Genomic DNA, 16,166 nt, shown 5'->3' with positions numbered 1-16,166 from the left:
TATCACTTTAAGTCAATGACATTTTTGAATCATTATTTTATTGTAAGTCATTGATTTCTTTAGTAAGTAGTTGTGTAATAACTGGCATGATGTATAGTCATGAGTGAGTCATGAATCATCATTATTGCAAAATGAAAAATGAAGCACATAATCCTGAATAAACAGAATGTCATTTGTATTTCAGGGTTCCCATGCACATGAAAAACCTGGAAAAGTCATGGAATTAATCAGATTTTCCAGGCCGAGATAAGTCATGGAATTAGTAAAGTAACTGAAAGTTTTGGAAAAGTCATTTTGTCATGTGTAATGAAATTGAATCTTGCATGGATGACCTCTCACGTAACATAATGGCAAATTAATTTCCGTAACATAGCTCTATAATGCATCAACATGTGACAGTGTTTTGTTTACTGTCACTTACGTTATGTAATTTTCTCCCTGGGTTCATCTTTTCTTTCCTGTATGCCGGCTGAAATTATGTTTAGAATTTGAATCTGAAATGTTTGAATAATCCCAGGCAAGCGGGGCAAGAAACAGTGAAGAAATTTTGAAACTTTCAACAAATGCTTAGGACCCATCCGCACCCCCTACCCTCCTGACAAATGTCTAACTTGTGTCAGGATTCAGTGGTTCAGTGCCATTTCACTGGAGTTGCACCTACTATAATGTGGTGATTGATTGATCAATCTAAAATATTTAATTTTCTGTGTTCTCAGGCCAGACCTGAGTAGGTGTGTTCGACAAAAGACGCTCTGTGCTTTGTCTCGTAGTGGTGCATCACACTGCTGCTTTTAAAAATCACCACGGCCTTGGAACGTAAAATGAGTCGTACCGGTTTTGAATATCCTGTAGGAAGAGTAAACATGTAAGAGTCTGCCCTTTCTTGATCAGAAGCTGAAGTCGCATTGCTTGTCAGGATTCACAGATTTCATTGTCTGAGTAGCATCACATGAGATGATTTGATGCATGCAATTGCTGAGCGATCCGCTAACTCTGTGAAACAAATGCTGTGCCGCACTAAAGGGCAGTATCTTTGTCTGGACTTGAGCGATGGAAAGGGATAGCAATTTAACAAGAGGGATGCATTTTGGTCATTTTGTAAAAACAAGGAGGACGGCGACCCCCCTTGTCCCCACTCTAATCCCCTACTGGTTATGCAGTTGCATTTGGCAGAAAAGGTTCTGCTTTTGGAGGGAGTTCTTAAAGGAGGAATCTGCTAGGAGCCATAATCCCCCCTTAACATAACGGATGAATCATCAATACAAAAGATTAACTTGGAAAACATCTGGTTCTTTGATGAATAAGGTACAAGCCTGCGCATGTACGTGTACTGTTTACATAAAAACATAAGGGTAAGAGCGTTTTATTCACTGTAGTACTTTTAGTATTGTGCCAGACAAAGCTTTCAAACTACATCATTTTAGAATTATGCTGGCTAAAATATAAATTGTTGTGAAATTGTTTTGTTACTGTGTTAATGAAGAACAATGAAGGTAATCAAGTTTCCATTTTTATCAGCATTTCTGCCTCTGCTTGTTCCTAACAGATGAAATGTGAAAGACTTGCAGATTTATTTAGTTTCTGTCTACCTCAGAAATATTTATATTGTTTATCAAATGCAATTGCATTATGCACAAATTTGTTAGTAATTTGGCTCATGAATTTGGCTCAGCCCCGAGGATTTTAATCAGAGGAGTGATTTTCTGTTACTTGATGTTGGTGCCAACAACACATACAAGCAACTAATGGATGTGATTTTTTAAAATCCCTGTTTCAACATGCAGCTTAATGGGCTTTATTTGTCAGATATTTATCAGTTTGAATTTAAGGAAGGCCATTAAAACTGGCATCATATTTTTTTTTTCTAGAAAGCTTGGATACTTTCCTTTTAGCACCACTGAAACTCAAACTAACCTGTGACAAAGCAGATGATGCTAAATCTTAGTATGAATTATGGGCAAACTAAGGTGTAAACAGGTAGAAATGAGAGTTAAATAACAATACCAAAAAGAAAACTTAAACGACAAAAAAAAAATTAAAAAATCAGTTAATCATGGTTATAATGTAAAAAACAAAAACGAATGGCTTACTGAGCTAAAGATGTGGATATGAAACACTAGGGTCTCTAATCTGTGCTGCTGACACGTTAATTGAAATGTCTTTGAAAGCATTTAGTACAAAAATAAAACAGACATCCCTTGTGACTCTCAGCGTATCGCTACTTGAAACCTTGCTGTTGGATGACATTAAAACTGACATTGAACCTGCGTTACCAGGGGTTGCCGGCCCCAAGTGAATTAATGTTAGTGATTAATGCAGCGTGTAGAGTTCACTTGCAGGGAGTGATAGGCTGGAGCTGTTGGGGAGCACAGGGCTCTCAGGGGCCACAGCTTGATTTCATAAATATCTAAGCATATAGGGGAGAGGAGAGGCTTTGCTCAGTTTTGTTTTATTGAAAACAGTTTAAGCCAATCAATACTGAGCGGTGAGGTTTAATGGAGATGTAGTATATCTTGGTCAAATTTGGCACCATTTCTCTTGGCACAGATCAAGCCAAGCACAATGATGTCTCTCTTTTGGCAACTTTTCTTTCTCTGCTACACATCTGTTCCCGAAGTCATCTGATTTTATGCTAATAATAAAGGTATACTGTAGGATTTTCCTAAAAAAAAAATGTATTGATTCAAACAAAAGTAATTCCTTTCAACCATTATTTATGGCCCAACAGAAGTGTGTGACGGTGTATTTATCTGCAGAGACTCTGCCTGGATTCTCTTACTTTCTTTGCTATATTCAGGACATTTCTGGGCAACATGCTCTCACTCCCAACTTGTCAAATACTGCTGCTTGGTCAGTGGCCCTCAGCATCAGATATGACACACTGAGGCAGCCTATAGCGATGATATAAGACGAAACATGCGGTTGCTCTTCCTAACGCTCCAAGCAAATGTCGTGGTATAAAGATTGAGTTCAACATAGGACGGCTGTGAGGGGAAGCGAATCTGTCAAATAAGCCCCTGACTTTCAACCAGGAAACTGCTGTACATGTCCTGTGATAAACTTAAAGTCAGTCAATTATTTTATTTTTTAAAGATAATTTTTTGACTTTTATTACATATAGGACAGCTGAAGCGTGGCAGGGGGAGAGAGAGGAAGGATATGCAGCAAGGGGTCGCAGATTGGAGTCGAACCTGCAGCTGTTGCAGCGAGGACGAAACGTACATGTTGTACCAGGTGAGCTACCAGGAGCCCAAATCAATTATTTTAAAGGTGCTGAATGTGACTCTGAAGAAAGACATGACTGTTGAGTTCATTTCCAGGTCGTCAAATACTAATGCTTAGGGTTGGTGGTCAGGCAGGACTTGAAAAAGTAGTATACCTTTTTTGTCTCCTTTCTAAGTTCATTTTGAATTGAACGAATGTAAACTTCAAAGGTCCAGGGAAAATTAAAGTTTTTTTATTTATTTATTTTTTTTGAAAAGACATAATGTATGTACTGAGCATAAATTGACAGGCTTTCCCTGAATGTCCAAAACTGACAGTGGAGGGGTACCTTGAGCGCCATAGCTTGACATGTATGGCCACTGACCAAGCCTTTGTATTTGACCAGTTGGGAATGAGAGAGTGTTTTCCTAGCCTCAGCGCTCAGGTAAGGCTGGAACTTAATGAAAAGGTATTGATCCAGACCTTAAGCAGCATGCACTCAAGAGGAAGCTATGAAAATTGTAGACCCAGTGCTGAAAAAAAAGGAAATATAGCAAGGTGAAATGCCAGGCGGAGTGAATCTTAGTTTGGTTTTCACTTTCACTTTAGCCGGTAATATGTTTACCAAAAAATAACTGACAATTCCTGCATAGTATACATAAGCTCTTGTCTTGCACTGACAAATTCACTTAAAAATACCTTGCTGTTTCCACTCTCGACTATATTTTGGCAGTGACTCCCAAAGATATCTGTGCAACTTCCCAACTTGGTTTTTACTTTGCATCAGTCGAGTGAAACTTACACCTCCTTGCTGCCTTGTTATAAAATCTGCAAAAACAATAAAAAAAAAAAAACACAAAGTAAAAGAACAGCAGGGGATGCACATGATGAGCAGTTGCTGAAGGTATTTCTTTGAGCTGATGGTAAGGCACAGACAAAACTACCACCTACAGCATGAACACAAAGTAACAAATTCCTATAGCTTTAAGCTTTCCATCTTATCTCTTTGTTTGATGGCGGATATGTCATCTTTTCTCCGCATCTTCCTTTTTTAAGCACAGGATGTAATAACCCTCAATTTGCCATCTGCCTCTTCCCCGACAGCCATCGCTGCTCTCTTCGTGTAACCCCACTGGTGTGTACAGTAAATAAATGAACACTGCCAACCTGCAGTGAGGATTCACAGTTTGGGTTTAAGCATTCCAGGCAATTTAGATGATTGTTTCTGCTTCCTATAAGAGTTACCTTTTTTTTTTTGGTTTGGCATGGATGATTTGAGCTAGAAAATATTTCTTAGAATTGAAAAGAAGACTTAATCAACAAGGTCTCATCATTTAAAGGTCCACTTTGTAGGCTTCAGAGGGCTATATTGGTAGAAATGTAAGATAACATAAATGTATTCTATAGTGAATAATCACCTGAAAATACAAATTGTTGTGTTGTGGCAACTTTAAAATGTGCCGTTTATATCTACAAAGGGAGCGGGTCTTCATCATCCATGGAGTCTGCCATATTGCACTGCCATATTTCTACATTAGCCCAGAATAGACAAACTTGTTTGCGACAAGCAGCATCAGAAAAACACTACATTTTAACATAAAACTGCTTTATTCATCGTTTTAATCAAGTGAAATCACCTGGTCTGTTTGTTTTGGATAGGAAGAGACTTCTATGGATAATTTGGCTCCCGGTAAAAACCTTAAAATATCTGGATCCTAAGTTATCAGAGAAAAAAGGTGAGCACACATTACTTAGTGCTGTACTAACGCCCCATCTGCGACAAAGTGAACAGCATCAGAGAAACACTGATTTGTAATGTAAGACTGCTTGTTTCAGTGTTTTTACCAGCTTGTTTTTGAGAGGAAAACACCTCTATGAATAATTTAGCTCCTGCTAAAAACCTCCTGAACATTGAACACTGACAAAATTCTCCCTGAAAGAAGTTTCAGCTGGTTGCAATCTGCAATGCTCATCACTAGATGCCACTAAATCACCCCTAAATCTTACATACTGCTATTTCAATGACTGAACTGCAGTCAGCACAGTCACACCATGTGAGAGTAAAAATACAGCCCTCAGGTCGACAGATTATGTCAGATGTACTCTGTGAGCTAAGAACTAATCAAAGTGCATTTTATTGAAATGCTTTAAATCCTCTTGACCCTGTGGGCCTGGCAACAACACGTAGGCGTCAATAAATAAGAGCCACTGTGTATATTCACCTTTAAATGATGAATACTTATCCTGGGAGAGGCGGTTTACAAACACAGTTCATTTGAGGTGACCGATACAGAATCAACAACAGACCTTAACATTTCCCAAGACTTGCTTTTATATTCCTCACTTGTAATATTAGATCATAAATGTACCATGATGCTTTGCAGCTGCGTCGGTGGCCTGCTGAGACATTTACCGGTGTTGTCTTTATGTGGTTATTTCTGCAATTCATCAAGTTTTGTCAAGACAAATTTATATCATGGCTACAACATGAGCTTTTTCTGAAACAATCACTTTGTCCTTCTAGTTGACCTCCATTTGAACTGGGACCAGTATAAACAATTAATGTCCCACATTGAGTTCTTTTCCTGCCCGGACCAACTGAACTGTGAGCTTTTGCTGACTTTGAAGGAGCAAATAGCAGGAAGACACACAGTGCTTAGTCAACTCCAGAGTGGATGTATGGTCGTCAGTCTTACAAGTCTTTCCGAGAGCAAATGTGTCAATTCCAAGGTATGCTTATTCATTATGAAGCGACTGATGGCTTGACCATGCATATTTTATGCTTTTAAACCTTGCAAGTTTCATGAAGTTGTCCAAATGAGTAGCATTTAAAACTGAAGTGAAGTAATGTGCTTGAATAATTAATCTATAATGTCTTTGATAAGAATTTACAACCAAGGTCATCACTTTTATTAAAGCCAGGAGTTTTATTTATTCATCTTAATTTCATATTGAACTTGTTTACATTAGGAGCCTTATGGATTGGATTTATTTGGCACATACAGACTGACAGAAAGAAATAATCCAGTTGTGACACTTGAGCTCTTAATGGGTTGGCTTTTTTTTTTTTCAGAGGAGATAACTCTCTTCACAAGTTATGCAGTGAAATGGTGAGAGCACAAGATGTTTGTCGGTTATTGCAGAGGCTTGTAAAGCCTGTATCGGTATGTAAAAGTACACCCTGCTTTGCTATAAAGTGCTCATCCCCAATGCGAGTTCCTTCCTCCCTTTTCTGACATTACACCTCCTTTCTCATTGCTCTGCCCTGTGCTGTCCGAGTTGCCAACTAAATCTCAGCCTCATCTTGTCCGCCGTAACCTTGTTTATTCCCAACAGTGGCATTAGCAAAGCTGTAAAAGTATTTATGGGGGTACAAATGCGGGACAGCCAATCTAAGGTAAATCTATAAATCCTGGCTGTTGATTTCTCAGGGCCAGGAGGTGCAGGCCGGTGATCAGTAGAGGTAGAAAGTATTCCCCGGGTGACTCTATGTGACTAACGCGCAGAGGCCGAGCAGCATGCCAAACAGTGCTATGGCGACACTGTTGTGCTTGCAATATGGCCAGGCTGGCCTTCGCTTCTGCAGTGAGACACTGCCTGGCAATCCGTCTACCATGAACTGGTATCATTAGCTAACACCCAACAGGGACCTGACTCAGCAATTGTGTGTGAACTATATCACATTTTGCATCCTGTCCTTGGCTTGTTTGTAGTTAAAGTACAAGCTAGAGCTTATAATTATATAAAAAAAAGAGGTGCTATTACGCTACAGCAACTGGAACTTGATATACAGTTGCATGAATCAGCTTTTGACCACTAGGGGGCAGAAAAACATAAAAACAAGCTGAGCAACAGCTCACTAAGTTCCTATCAGCAAACAGTTGCCTGCTTACACAACCTAAGCACTCATTTGTAGTCATGTTTCTGGCCACTAGATAAATGTAAGTCCAATATTCCCTCTTTTTGAGCTTTTTTTTCTGCTCTCCACCAAGTTCTTATAATAATATTTAGGTCTCTAACTGCAACTCTTTGTCTAAGAACTAAGAACAGGAAGGGCAAGATTAAAGAATGGGTTAAGTTATAATTAGGATCATATTTGGTTTAAATTGGGTTGGAAAATTATTTATTACCAAACTATTTATTTAAGTTTTTTGTACTTTATTCCATATCAATAAAATATTTAAACATTCTGTACAATTATAATCTATATGCCACTTAATGAATAGTTATAGATGTTTTATTCATGGCCAACACAATATTTTAGTTGCTTGATTTTCATATGTAATATCTCAATAAATGCAAAACAGGAAAAGGGTAAAGTAATAAAAATATGATTATTAACAAGAAAATAGGTGCTGGTAGTAATATTTTGTGATATTTGGATTATAGTAGACTTCAGTGTTCATTATTTGGATAATGCACACTGAGATATGGTAAACAGTACCAAATATTAATTAATAATTTACAGTTTAAATCATATTTTCACAATCTCCTTTTGAAATTCTCAGTTAAATTACCTGAAAAAACTCATTGAACTTGTTTAGAGTCAGTGAGCTTGCAGGCATTACTGCATGTTTTGGCAGAAGCAAGTTGAAGACCGCAGCTTTTCAACCTCAGTCGAACTTGTCTCTTCTTTTAACCTTGCGCTCTCTCTCAGTATCGTGCAGGGAAGGGGCTTCCATCAGCCTCCATCTCTAATAAGATTTACAGAGAGTATAGCAGAGAGAACAGGGTGATATGTCTTGGGAGCTCTACCCTTAATATTGGCAAGGAAATCAATGCGGTGAGTAAACCTACCAGCACAGTTTGCAATCAGCTGCTAGGCCAAAAGTAATCACTGAATTGAAATAATCCTGAAAGGTTTCCCCCACTGTAGCAAAGTTAATAACAAAAGAGCCACCCAGCCCTACGCCTTGAATTAGATATTAATCCTTGTATCAAGAATAATTACCAGGAAAGTTCAGAAACAGTGACCTTGCCGAGTGAGCCTCTCTGGTTGTCTTTCTGGACTCATTTCAACATTCAACAGGCACCTTGGTTCCTGGATGTTTACTCAGTGACACAATTTGCAATGGGACAATGTAGTATCTAACTGCTTAATTCTTTGCACTACGCTGTCAGGGAGTGGGTCCCTCAGCAGCTAGGAACCTCATCATCAACAATTTCTCACTTGTTTACATTAATCCTATCTAGATATCCTTTCATTCCCATGGCAGCTCCTTGTAATTCTGCTCTATTGTCACGGTTTTGATAGACAGTCGGCCAACACTCACTAATTAGCGGCGAATATTAGCTGTGTGCAGCTCCGGAAATTCTCCTCTAATGCTCCTTAATGGGAGTCGGGTCATTTAGTAATACTACCAGGGCAGATTGAAAGGCCTCGCGTGTACACACTCCCATTGAGCTCTCACGTAAATCCTGATTCCATGCTGTTTTATTAATTAGGAGCTAAAGCCAGGCAAAGCAAGACACTCTGTGGGGAGGACCAGTTGCGCGGGAAGCGATGATCCGTCTCCTGTTGTTCTTGAGCCCGTCTTTTTGCGGGAGATAAAGCATACTCTCCTGCAAAGTCTGTCTGTCAGTCAACTGTCAGACAGCCAGGTCAGGTCTTTGTCAAAGCCCCAATCATTTTGGCTCATGAGAGGTCAAGTGGAGTCATGTTTGAGTCTGAATTGCAAGCCCTCCCTTGTCTGCTTCTGTGAGTGTAATTGCAAGTTATTTTGCAATGCCGAAAAGCAAACACGGCCATCTCTCAGAGGCACAGTTTCATAAAAGCCTTAAGCTCCAGCGTGTCTGATATCATTCACCATTAAAAAAAACGTCTCTCAGCACCAGATAGATCAGCGACTAATATCTGATCAGACATTATTATGTGCATTATTATCGAGGGAAATATTAGTACAACAGAAGTAACTTCAAATGTGGATGTATTTATGTGATGATTATTATGTTTTAGTTAAGACTTCTAAGTAGTAAGAGATTTTTACTTGACCTTTTATCTCTGTATTATCCAAGCAATTAAGGGAAAAATTCACTTGGGAAAAGCTGACAACAACATAACAGAGATTGTTACATTAATGCTCACCTCCTATTATTATCCTGTTTGCCTGTTGGCTATTTATTCATGGGCATAACTTTTTTAAGAACAGTTTGGAAAGACAAGCATCAGTGCACCCACTGTATATTAAGGTAGCCTCTTTTTTCCCCGTTATCCACTTTGCATGGCCACTGCAGAAAGGAAATGGTCCAATCATGCCAGTTTTTTATTAGCTGTACTTAAACTTTATAGTAGCGTGAATAGCAAATATCTTTATCTTATTATTAATCTTAAAATTGAACACATGAACTGGCAGTGGCCCTGATGTTTTTAGTCTGTGTTGCTTAGTGTCCTTAGAATATAATCGAGATGAAAATTAATTTTTGCTATGAGGCTTTATTTTTGTACTTATGTTTTTGCTTTGTCAAAATTGTAATAAAGGTAACACACGGTCTGCAGTGCTCCAAGTACTTCACTTGAAATAACAAAAAAAGGTGCTAGGTGAGTTAGCAGTAGATGCACGTTTCCTTCTGTGCTTTGACGTCGGTTGGTGGTTGTAGCTCGGTAGAAAGAAGGGTTTTTTTTGAATATTCTGAGTAACGGTAATGATTTCTGGAAAGAGATATTACTGTTGAGTTTTTAAAATGCCATTTAGTTCCATTATATTCGAGTTAAGGCAGACATCTCTACGGCTAATATCTCCAACACTCATCAACTTACACTGAAACAATCTAGATTGATGACTAGCACCAAAGGTTAGATGAAAATTATGTGTTTTTGAATTTTGGGTGAACTGTCCCTTTAAATGTCAATACGAACAAACCTCTCATTCTACGATGCGTAACAAACACAGCACTTTGTGGGAACTGCCGATGACTAAATAACATGAATGTAAAGTGGGAATCAGTCCTAACTTGATGGTCCCAACATTAGCAAAGTGGGCTGAATAGATTCAACGTTAACCCTGTGTGTTCAGCATCCTGAGAGCAAACTCAACAGTACAATTGACTTTCTCATATTGAATGTTGTAAAGGGCCTTGATAGTCAACGAACGCTATGTCAGCTTGTTAAAGAAGGGGGGAAAACGTCTCGTATCAATGTTCGTAGACAGTATGACGTTCTGCCGTCAGTAGCGCACCACAGAAGTAGACAGCACGTCTCCTAGCAACGCCTGCTTTCAAATGTCAGTTAACCGCTGTGAGGGGAAATGCTCACCCAGAGGGTTGAAGCTAGAAGCTGTTTCCACAAATATGTCAAAATATGGTAGTGTCTTTTTGAAATGCGGACAAGTCTGCACAATAGCTCCAGTATTATTGTGGTTCATTAAACTTTTAGTTGGACTGAAAACTTCACTTCCATCGGAAAAGTTATGCTTGAATTTATGCAATTACAAGTTTCATATACAGTAAGCTCTTGTTGTGGCTTCAAAGCTGTAACAAGCTGCTATATCTTGCTGCACAGCACTGACCAACATAACAATCTCTTAAACACACAATATATTCCTGTTTTTAAGGAAAAAATATTTAGCTGCACTTAACTGCTTTTCTTTCACTGACTTCTGGTACTGACAGTATGTGTGTGTGTGTGTGAAAGACAGAGATGTCAACCACCGCCCCCATCTCCCTCCTCTTTTGATATTGACACAGGGTTGCTATTAGTTAAATGCACGCTTCAGGTCTATCTATCAATCATTCTGCTCATTGCTTGCAGCGTGTACACGTGGGTGTAGGTCCTCTCCTTGGCCCCGGGTCTATGAAACAGCAGTAATGATCATGGAGAGCTGGGGCAGGAGATCTATCAGGTCCACCGCTGAACTACTGGCACATCAGACAAGCGGGCATTTCTTACCCCCTGTTTGGCGTGTTTGATAGTGTGTATGTGTGTGTGTACATAGACACTGCTGTGCAGAGCTGTGGATTCGTGGTGGGGCTCGCTACGTGGTGCTCTCTGCAGTAGGCCCCAGTGTGGCACACAATAATGACCTGTCAGAAATGCAGGCCTCTGAAAACAGGGATAATCCACAGAGGCTATCTGACTAAATGAATTCTAACAGGAGCCAAGCCAAACCCCTGAGACCCATGAAAAGCATAATCTATTCTGCTGGTCTCTTATCAAAACTGACAAGAAAAAAACAGTACCACATCAGAAAAGCACTTGCTTAGCTGAGGAGGAAGATTCTGTCATTTAGTAAAAGATAATTATTCTTTTATACATATATATATATATAATGTTGCCTGCTTGTTTGTTTGTTATGCTTGGATAATTCTATGATCTGCTGACTTTGTGACATTATTTTCAGCCTTTTTCAAGGTTTTGGAATCATTTCTTTTCACCAGAGTTAGAATTCACCATTTAACACAGTTTGCATTATTAACTGGGGTAGCACTTGTATTTCTCAGTCTGTGTTTCCAAAGATGAACAAGCCTCACTAACAAGATGAAATAACGCGTTTGAACATGGTAAGGGAGACTGTGGTCAGTTGGGGCAATTTTCTTATCGACATGTAATAACCCTCCATTACTCACAGACAACTTCAACAATAATGAAAATAATTTGATCCCTGAACAGATACAGGTGTCTGCTAATAATTTATCAAGATTTTAAGAGCCATTTTGTGAAAATTAGAGCCATTTTTTAAAATGTACACTGGTTGCATTTTCTCAAAATCTGGCCTCATCAGGATGGTTGGGACAGTGTGTAGGGTCAATGGGCGCACCTTGTACCTGTGGCTCAGAGGTAAGAGCGGATCCGCCAGTAATCGGAAAGCTGGTGCTTCGATCTCTGGCTCCTCCAGTCAACATGTCTAAGTATACTTTGGCAAGGTATTGAAATGCTCACGATGGCTGTTCCATCAGTGTATAACTGCTAGTGAATGACTACTGAGTAGCAGGTGGCACCTTGTACGGTAGCCTCGGCCAGCAGTGTGTGAATTTGTGGGTGAATGGGTTAATGTGGCATGTTGTGTAAAAAAAGCTCGAAAGACCAGACAAATGCTATACAAGCGCAGTCCATTTGTTCTTGGCTGAAATAAATGTCATTTAAATTGAAAACAAAAACAGTTAAAAGGTCAACACCTTATATTTACAGTGTCACTTGTTCTATGAGAAAAAGAAATAATTGATACAATTGTTATATTTTCAGAAATTACTGAGATGTGCACTATTCAGAGTCTTCATTTCAGTTGCATTTATCAGTTCAGTGTGGCTACCATAGACTACAGGCAGTCTGTGGGTTTATGTTGAGTTTGTTTCATTTTGAAAAAAAAAAGTAACAACAACTTGAGAGTTGAAAAACTGTAAAGGCTTAAGTCTTATTTAATTAATTAACATATTTGTATTTGTATATGTATTATGTATATGTATATAGCATAACTAAAACAGTATGGCACATGAAAAATAATAAAAGAGCCAAAATTAAGTCACACCTTGTAGATTTCAAAACAGTTTGTAAAATGTGAGCAGTAATCAGAAGGTCTTCATTTTAAAATTGAAAGTAAAGAGGGTGTGGCTGAATTCGAGCATGGTAAAGACATAGGCATAGCTGCTTTTTAACTTGGTAAAAGGACCTGTCTCAACCAACCCCGCTCTCCCCTATCATCTCGCTTGCAGTGCATAAAGATGACATTAGAAAATACAATGTGCGATTAGGTCTCACTTTGTTTGTGTTTGTTTGTGTTGGTAATGCATTTAATTTGGAGATACTGTGACAAGTCAATTTTACCGTTCCAAAGTGATAGTGTACCTGTGGCATAAGGCCTGTTTGAGAGTAGTTTTAAACATATTATATGGACACACACACACACACACACACACACACATAAAGCCAACGCTTCAGTTGCTGTTCAGGGAGCAGCTTTAAAGAGGCTGTTTGCGATAACGAATAATTGATTGAAATTAAAGCTGCAAAAGGCATAAAACTGAAGTCAAAACACATCATTATAAATCACAAAGTGGGACTGCGAAAGGGAAGAGCATCACACCCTAACTAAGTGAGAAACAGATGCCTCTTAGTTAACCTAAATTTATTTCATTTGTCGGTACAGTCCAGGAGGTAAACAGTGTACTTCAAAACTGGAGCGAAAGTATTTAGCTTGTGTCAAACAGGCACATCTAAACAATTAAGGTGATTTTCGACCTGGGTTTTACTTTACTTAAACTTAATTGTTTTCTAAATGTAATCACTTGCTTCACAATAGGGCTTCTCAACTCCAGTCAGCTGCTAGAGCTGTAATACATCCTCAAGGGGCCTGTAAGTCTGAACAGTTGAACCCAAAAGTGATTAAAACACACTCTTTTATCACAATAACGTCAAACTGCAATGGAACCTGTGTCCAAATTCTGACGACACACTATCTGAACTTGTATTAACCAGACTGCCAGGGACCATGATGTTGGGTTCACTCATATTGTTCTGTAAACAGAAAACTGTCAAATGGGAAAAACATGTTGACATCAGCCTCTAGTAGTAATTACAAGTTGTATATATGGGATTTTGCTGGTGGGAGATATTGTATTGTGCAAGTATACAAACCTAAGCAGCAAACACAGCGGCAGCCTCACCCACACTGGCAAACAAAGTCAGCTCTGAGATCAGAATTATTTATATATCCACATAAACTTTACTTCTACAAGCAAAGGATACATGTTCTAGATTTTGGAAGTGGGGCTCTAATAAAAAGAAAAGTGTGCTTAATGGCTTTTAAATTCAGCTTGTATGTTAGACAGCCAGCATAGTCAACTGAAGGAAATGTTGGCATTGTGCATTTCTGCAAAAACTGGTTAGTTCCTTTTGCATGTTTCATGAATGTCATATTTGAAGGTGAAAGGAATGGTGGATAACATGCCACCAAAGGGAGATGCTAAACAAGCTGCAGACCATTGTTCAGTTGTTCAGTCATTGCTGCTTTTTCAGCAGCTTTGGCACCAAGCGTTGTTGCATTTAAGTGAATCATCACTGTGGATCCACTGCAGATGGTGAACATAAAGCTGTTGTTTTTACTGAGACATTGCTGTGCTTCCTGTCAGGATGGTGCCATGAAAATTGGTTGTTTCATATCCAGACATTGCGATGTTCTCAGCGGCTTTTAGCCACCAAACATGGTTGTGTTCAAGTGACCTGTTGTTGATTTCCACTGCCGATAGTGTAGGAAAATGCATTTTTTACTAGCACATCACTGCATTGCCTGCCGGGGTAGCGCCATGAAAAGCGGTTGTTTTTTTTACAGAGACCTGGATGCGTTTTCAGTGGCTTTTTAGTCACCAAACATGGTTGTATTTGAGTGACTTGTTGCTGATTTCCTCTGCCGATAGTGTATGAAAAGCAATTGTTTTTTACTGACACATCGCTGTGCTTCCTTTCAAGATAGTGCCACCGAAAGTTATTATTTTTTATTGAGAAGTCATTGTGTTTCCTGCTGGGATAGTGCCACCAAAACTGGTTGTTCTTAAGTGACCTGTTGCTGGTTTCCACTGCCGATAGTGAACAGTAAGTGGTTGTTTTTTACTGACACTGTGTGCTTCCTTTTTGGATAGTTTTTTTACCTTGTCTTTTTAAGCCAACAAACATGATTGTTTTTAAGTGACCTGTTGCTGTTTTTCCACTGCGGACGGCAGTGGCGTTAGGGGTTTTTTATTTTACTGAGACTGACATCACTGCATTTCCAGATGGGTAATGCCCCAAAAAGTGGTTGTTTTTTACGGAGACACCACACCTCCTGCTTGAATTGTGCCACCAGAACCAAGTATTTTCAGCCAAAACATGATCTTTTCAAGTTTTAACAATCAGCTACATAATAACATACAATTGCAACCTATTTGCTATTTGCAGAAATGTAAATTACAATATTTACACTTGAGATTGGGTTGCAACAGCACCAGCACTGGCAAGCAGAAATAGTAACATTGGTAAAAAATAAAGCGGAAATTGGCTGAAAATTTAGTCTTTGTATATATATATATATATATGTATATATATATATATATATATATATATATATATATATATATATATATATATATATATCTATATATATATATCAAATCCACTCTCAAAAGGTCTAGGTTCATGATGTTGCATCATTTCCAGGTAATTAACTCTTTTAAATGTTTAAAAAGCAGAATGGTCATCAGTCAGTGCCATTTTCGGCTGCCAAAACTGTGACACTGCCTCGTGCAGTCCAAGAAAAATGGAGGAGGAGCCCATGCTAAATATCCGGCAAGGTGGATATTGCCTTTAAGACATTACTGTCAGCTGTGTCAAAGGTGCTTTCCTGTCAGATATAAGTGACGTTGAATCTGAACCCTCAGTCTGCCAAAATTACTTTCTGATGGAATCTTCACCCCCATAATAATCCTATTCAGTCATATAATCAGTCTCCATATAGCTTAGAGTGTGAGTGAACCTAAAGTGTCAGCATCCAATTAGGCAAAGATTTTGATCTCCCCTTGGCACAGCTTGTCAGGCTGAATAATATAGCTGTCACCCCTGAAGGTGAAAACCGCCCGCTGCGTGGATGGAGACCTATTGTCTGGAGGATTGACAAGGGTTGATGCAACAGGCTAAAGTGAGTTATGGCCTTCACACACACACACACACACACACATACATTGACACACTCCCTCTCTCCTCACTACTCGTCCTCCTTCCATCCCCAGAGAGGGTATTTTTCATGCTTTCAAACCACCCAGCAGTGACAAGCCTCTGACAACCCCTGCTTACTGTGACACCTTTGTGGGTCCAGAGGAGGTTTCCACCACAATGCCTCCTTTGACGGGCATTCTTGAGAGGAAACACACATTATTCTGCCATAACGCCCCGTTTGACTGATTGGCACAGTGAAACTTTTTTGGAGTGAGAGATGGCACAGAAGACTTCGACATTTATTTTTTAAGGAATCCCAGTGAAAATGTACGGATGCTGGATGTGC

Source organism: Plectropomus leopardus, chromosome 21 (assembly GCF_008729295.1).
Source record: "Plectropomus leopardus isolate mb chromosome 21, YSFRI_Pleo_2.0, whole genome shotgun sequence".
In the NCBI taxonomy this organism is placed as follows: Eukaryota; Metazoa; Chordata; class Actinopteri; order Perciformes; family Serranidae; genus Plectropomus; species Plectropomus leopardus.
This window is presented reverse-complemented; position numbering follows the sequence as displayed.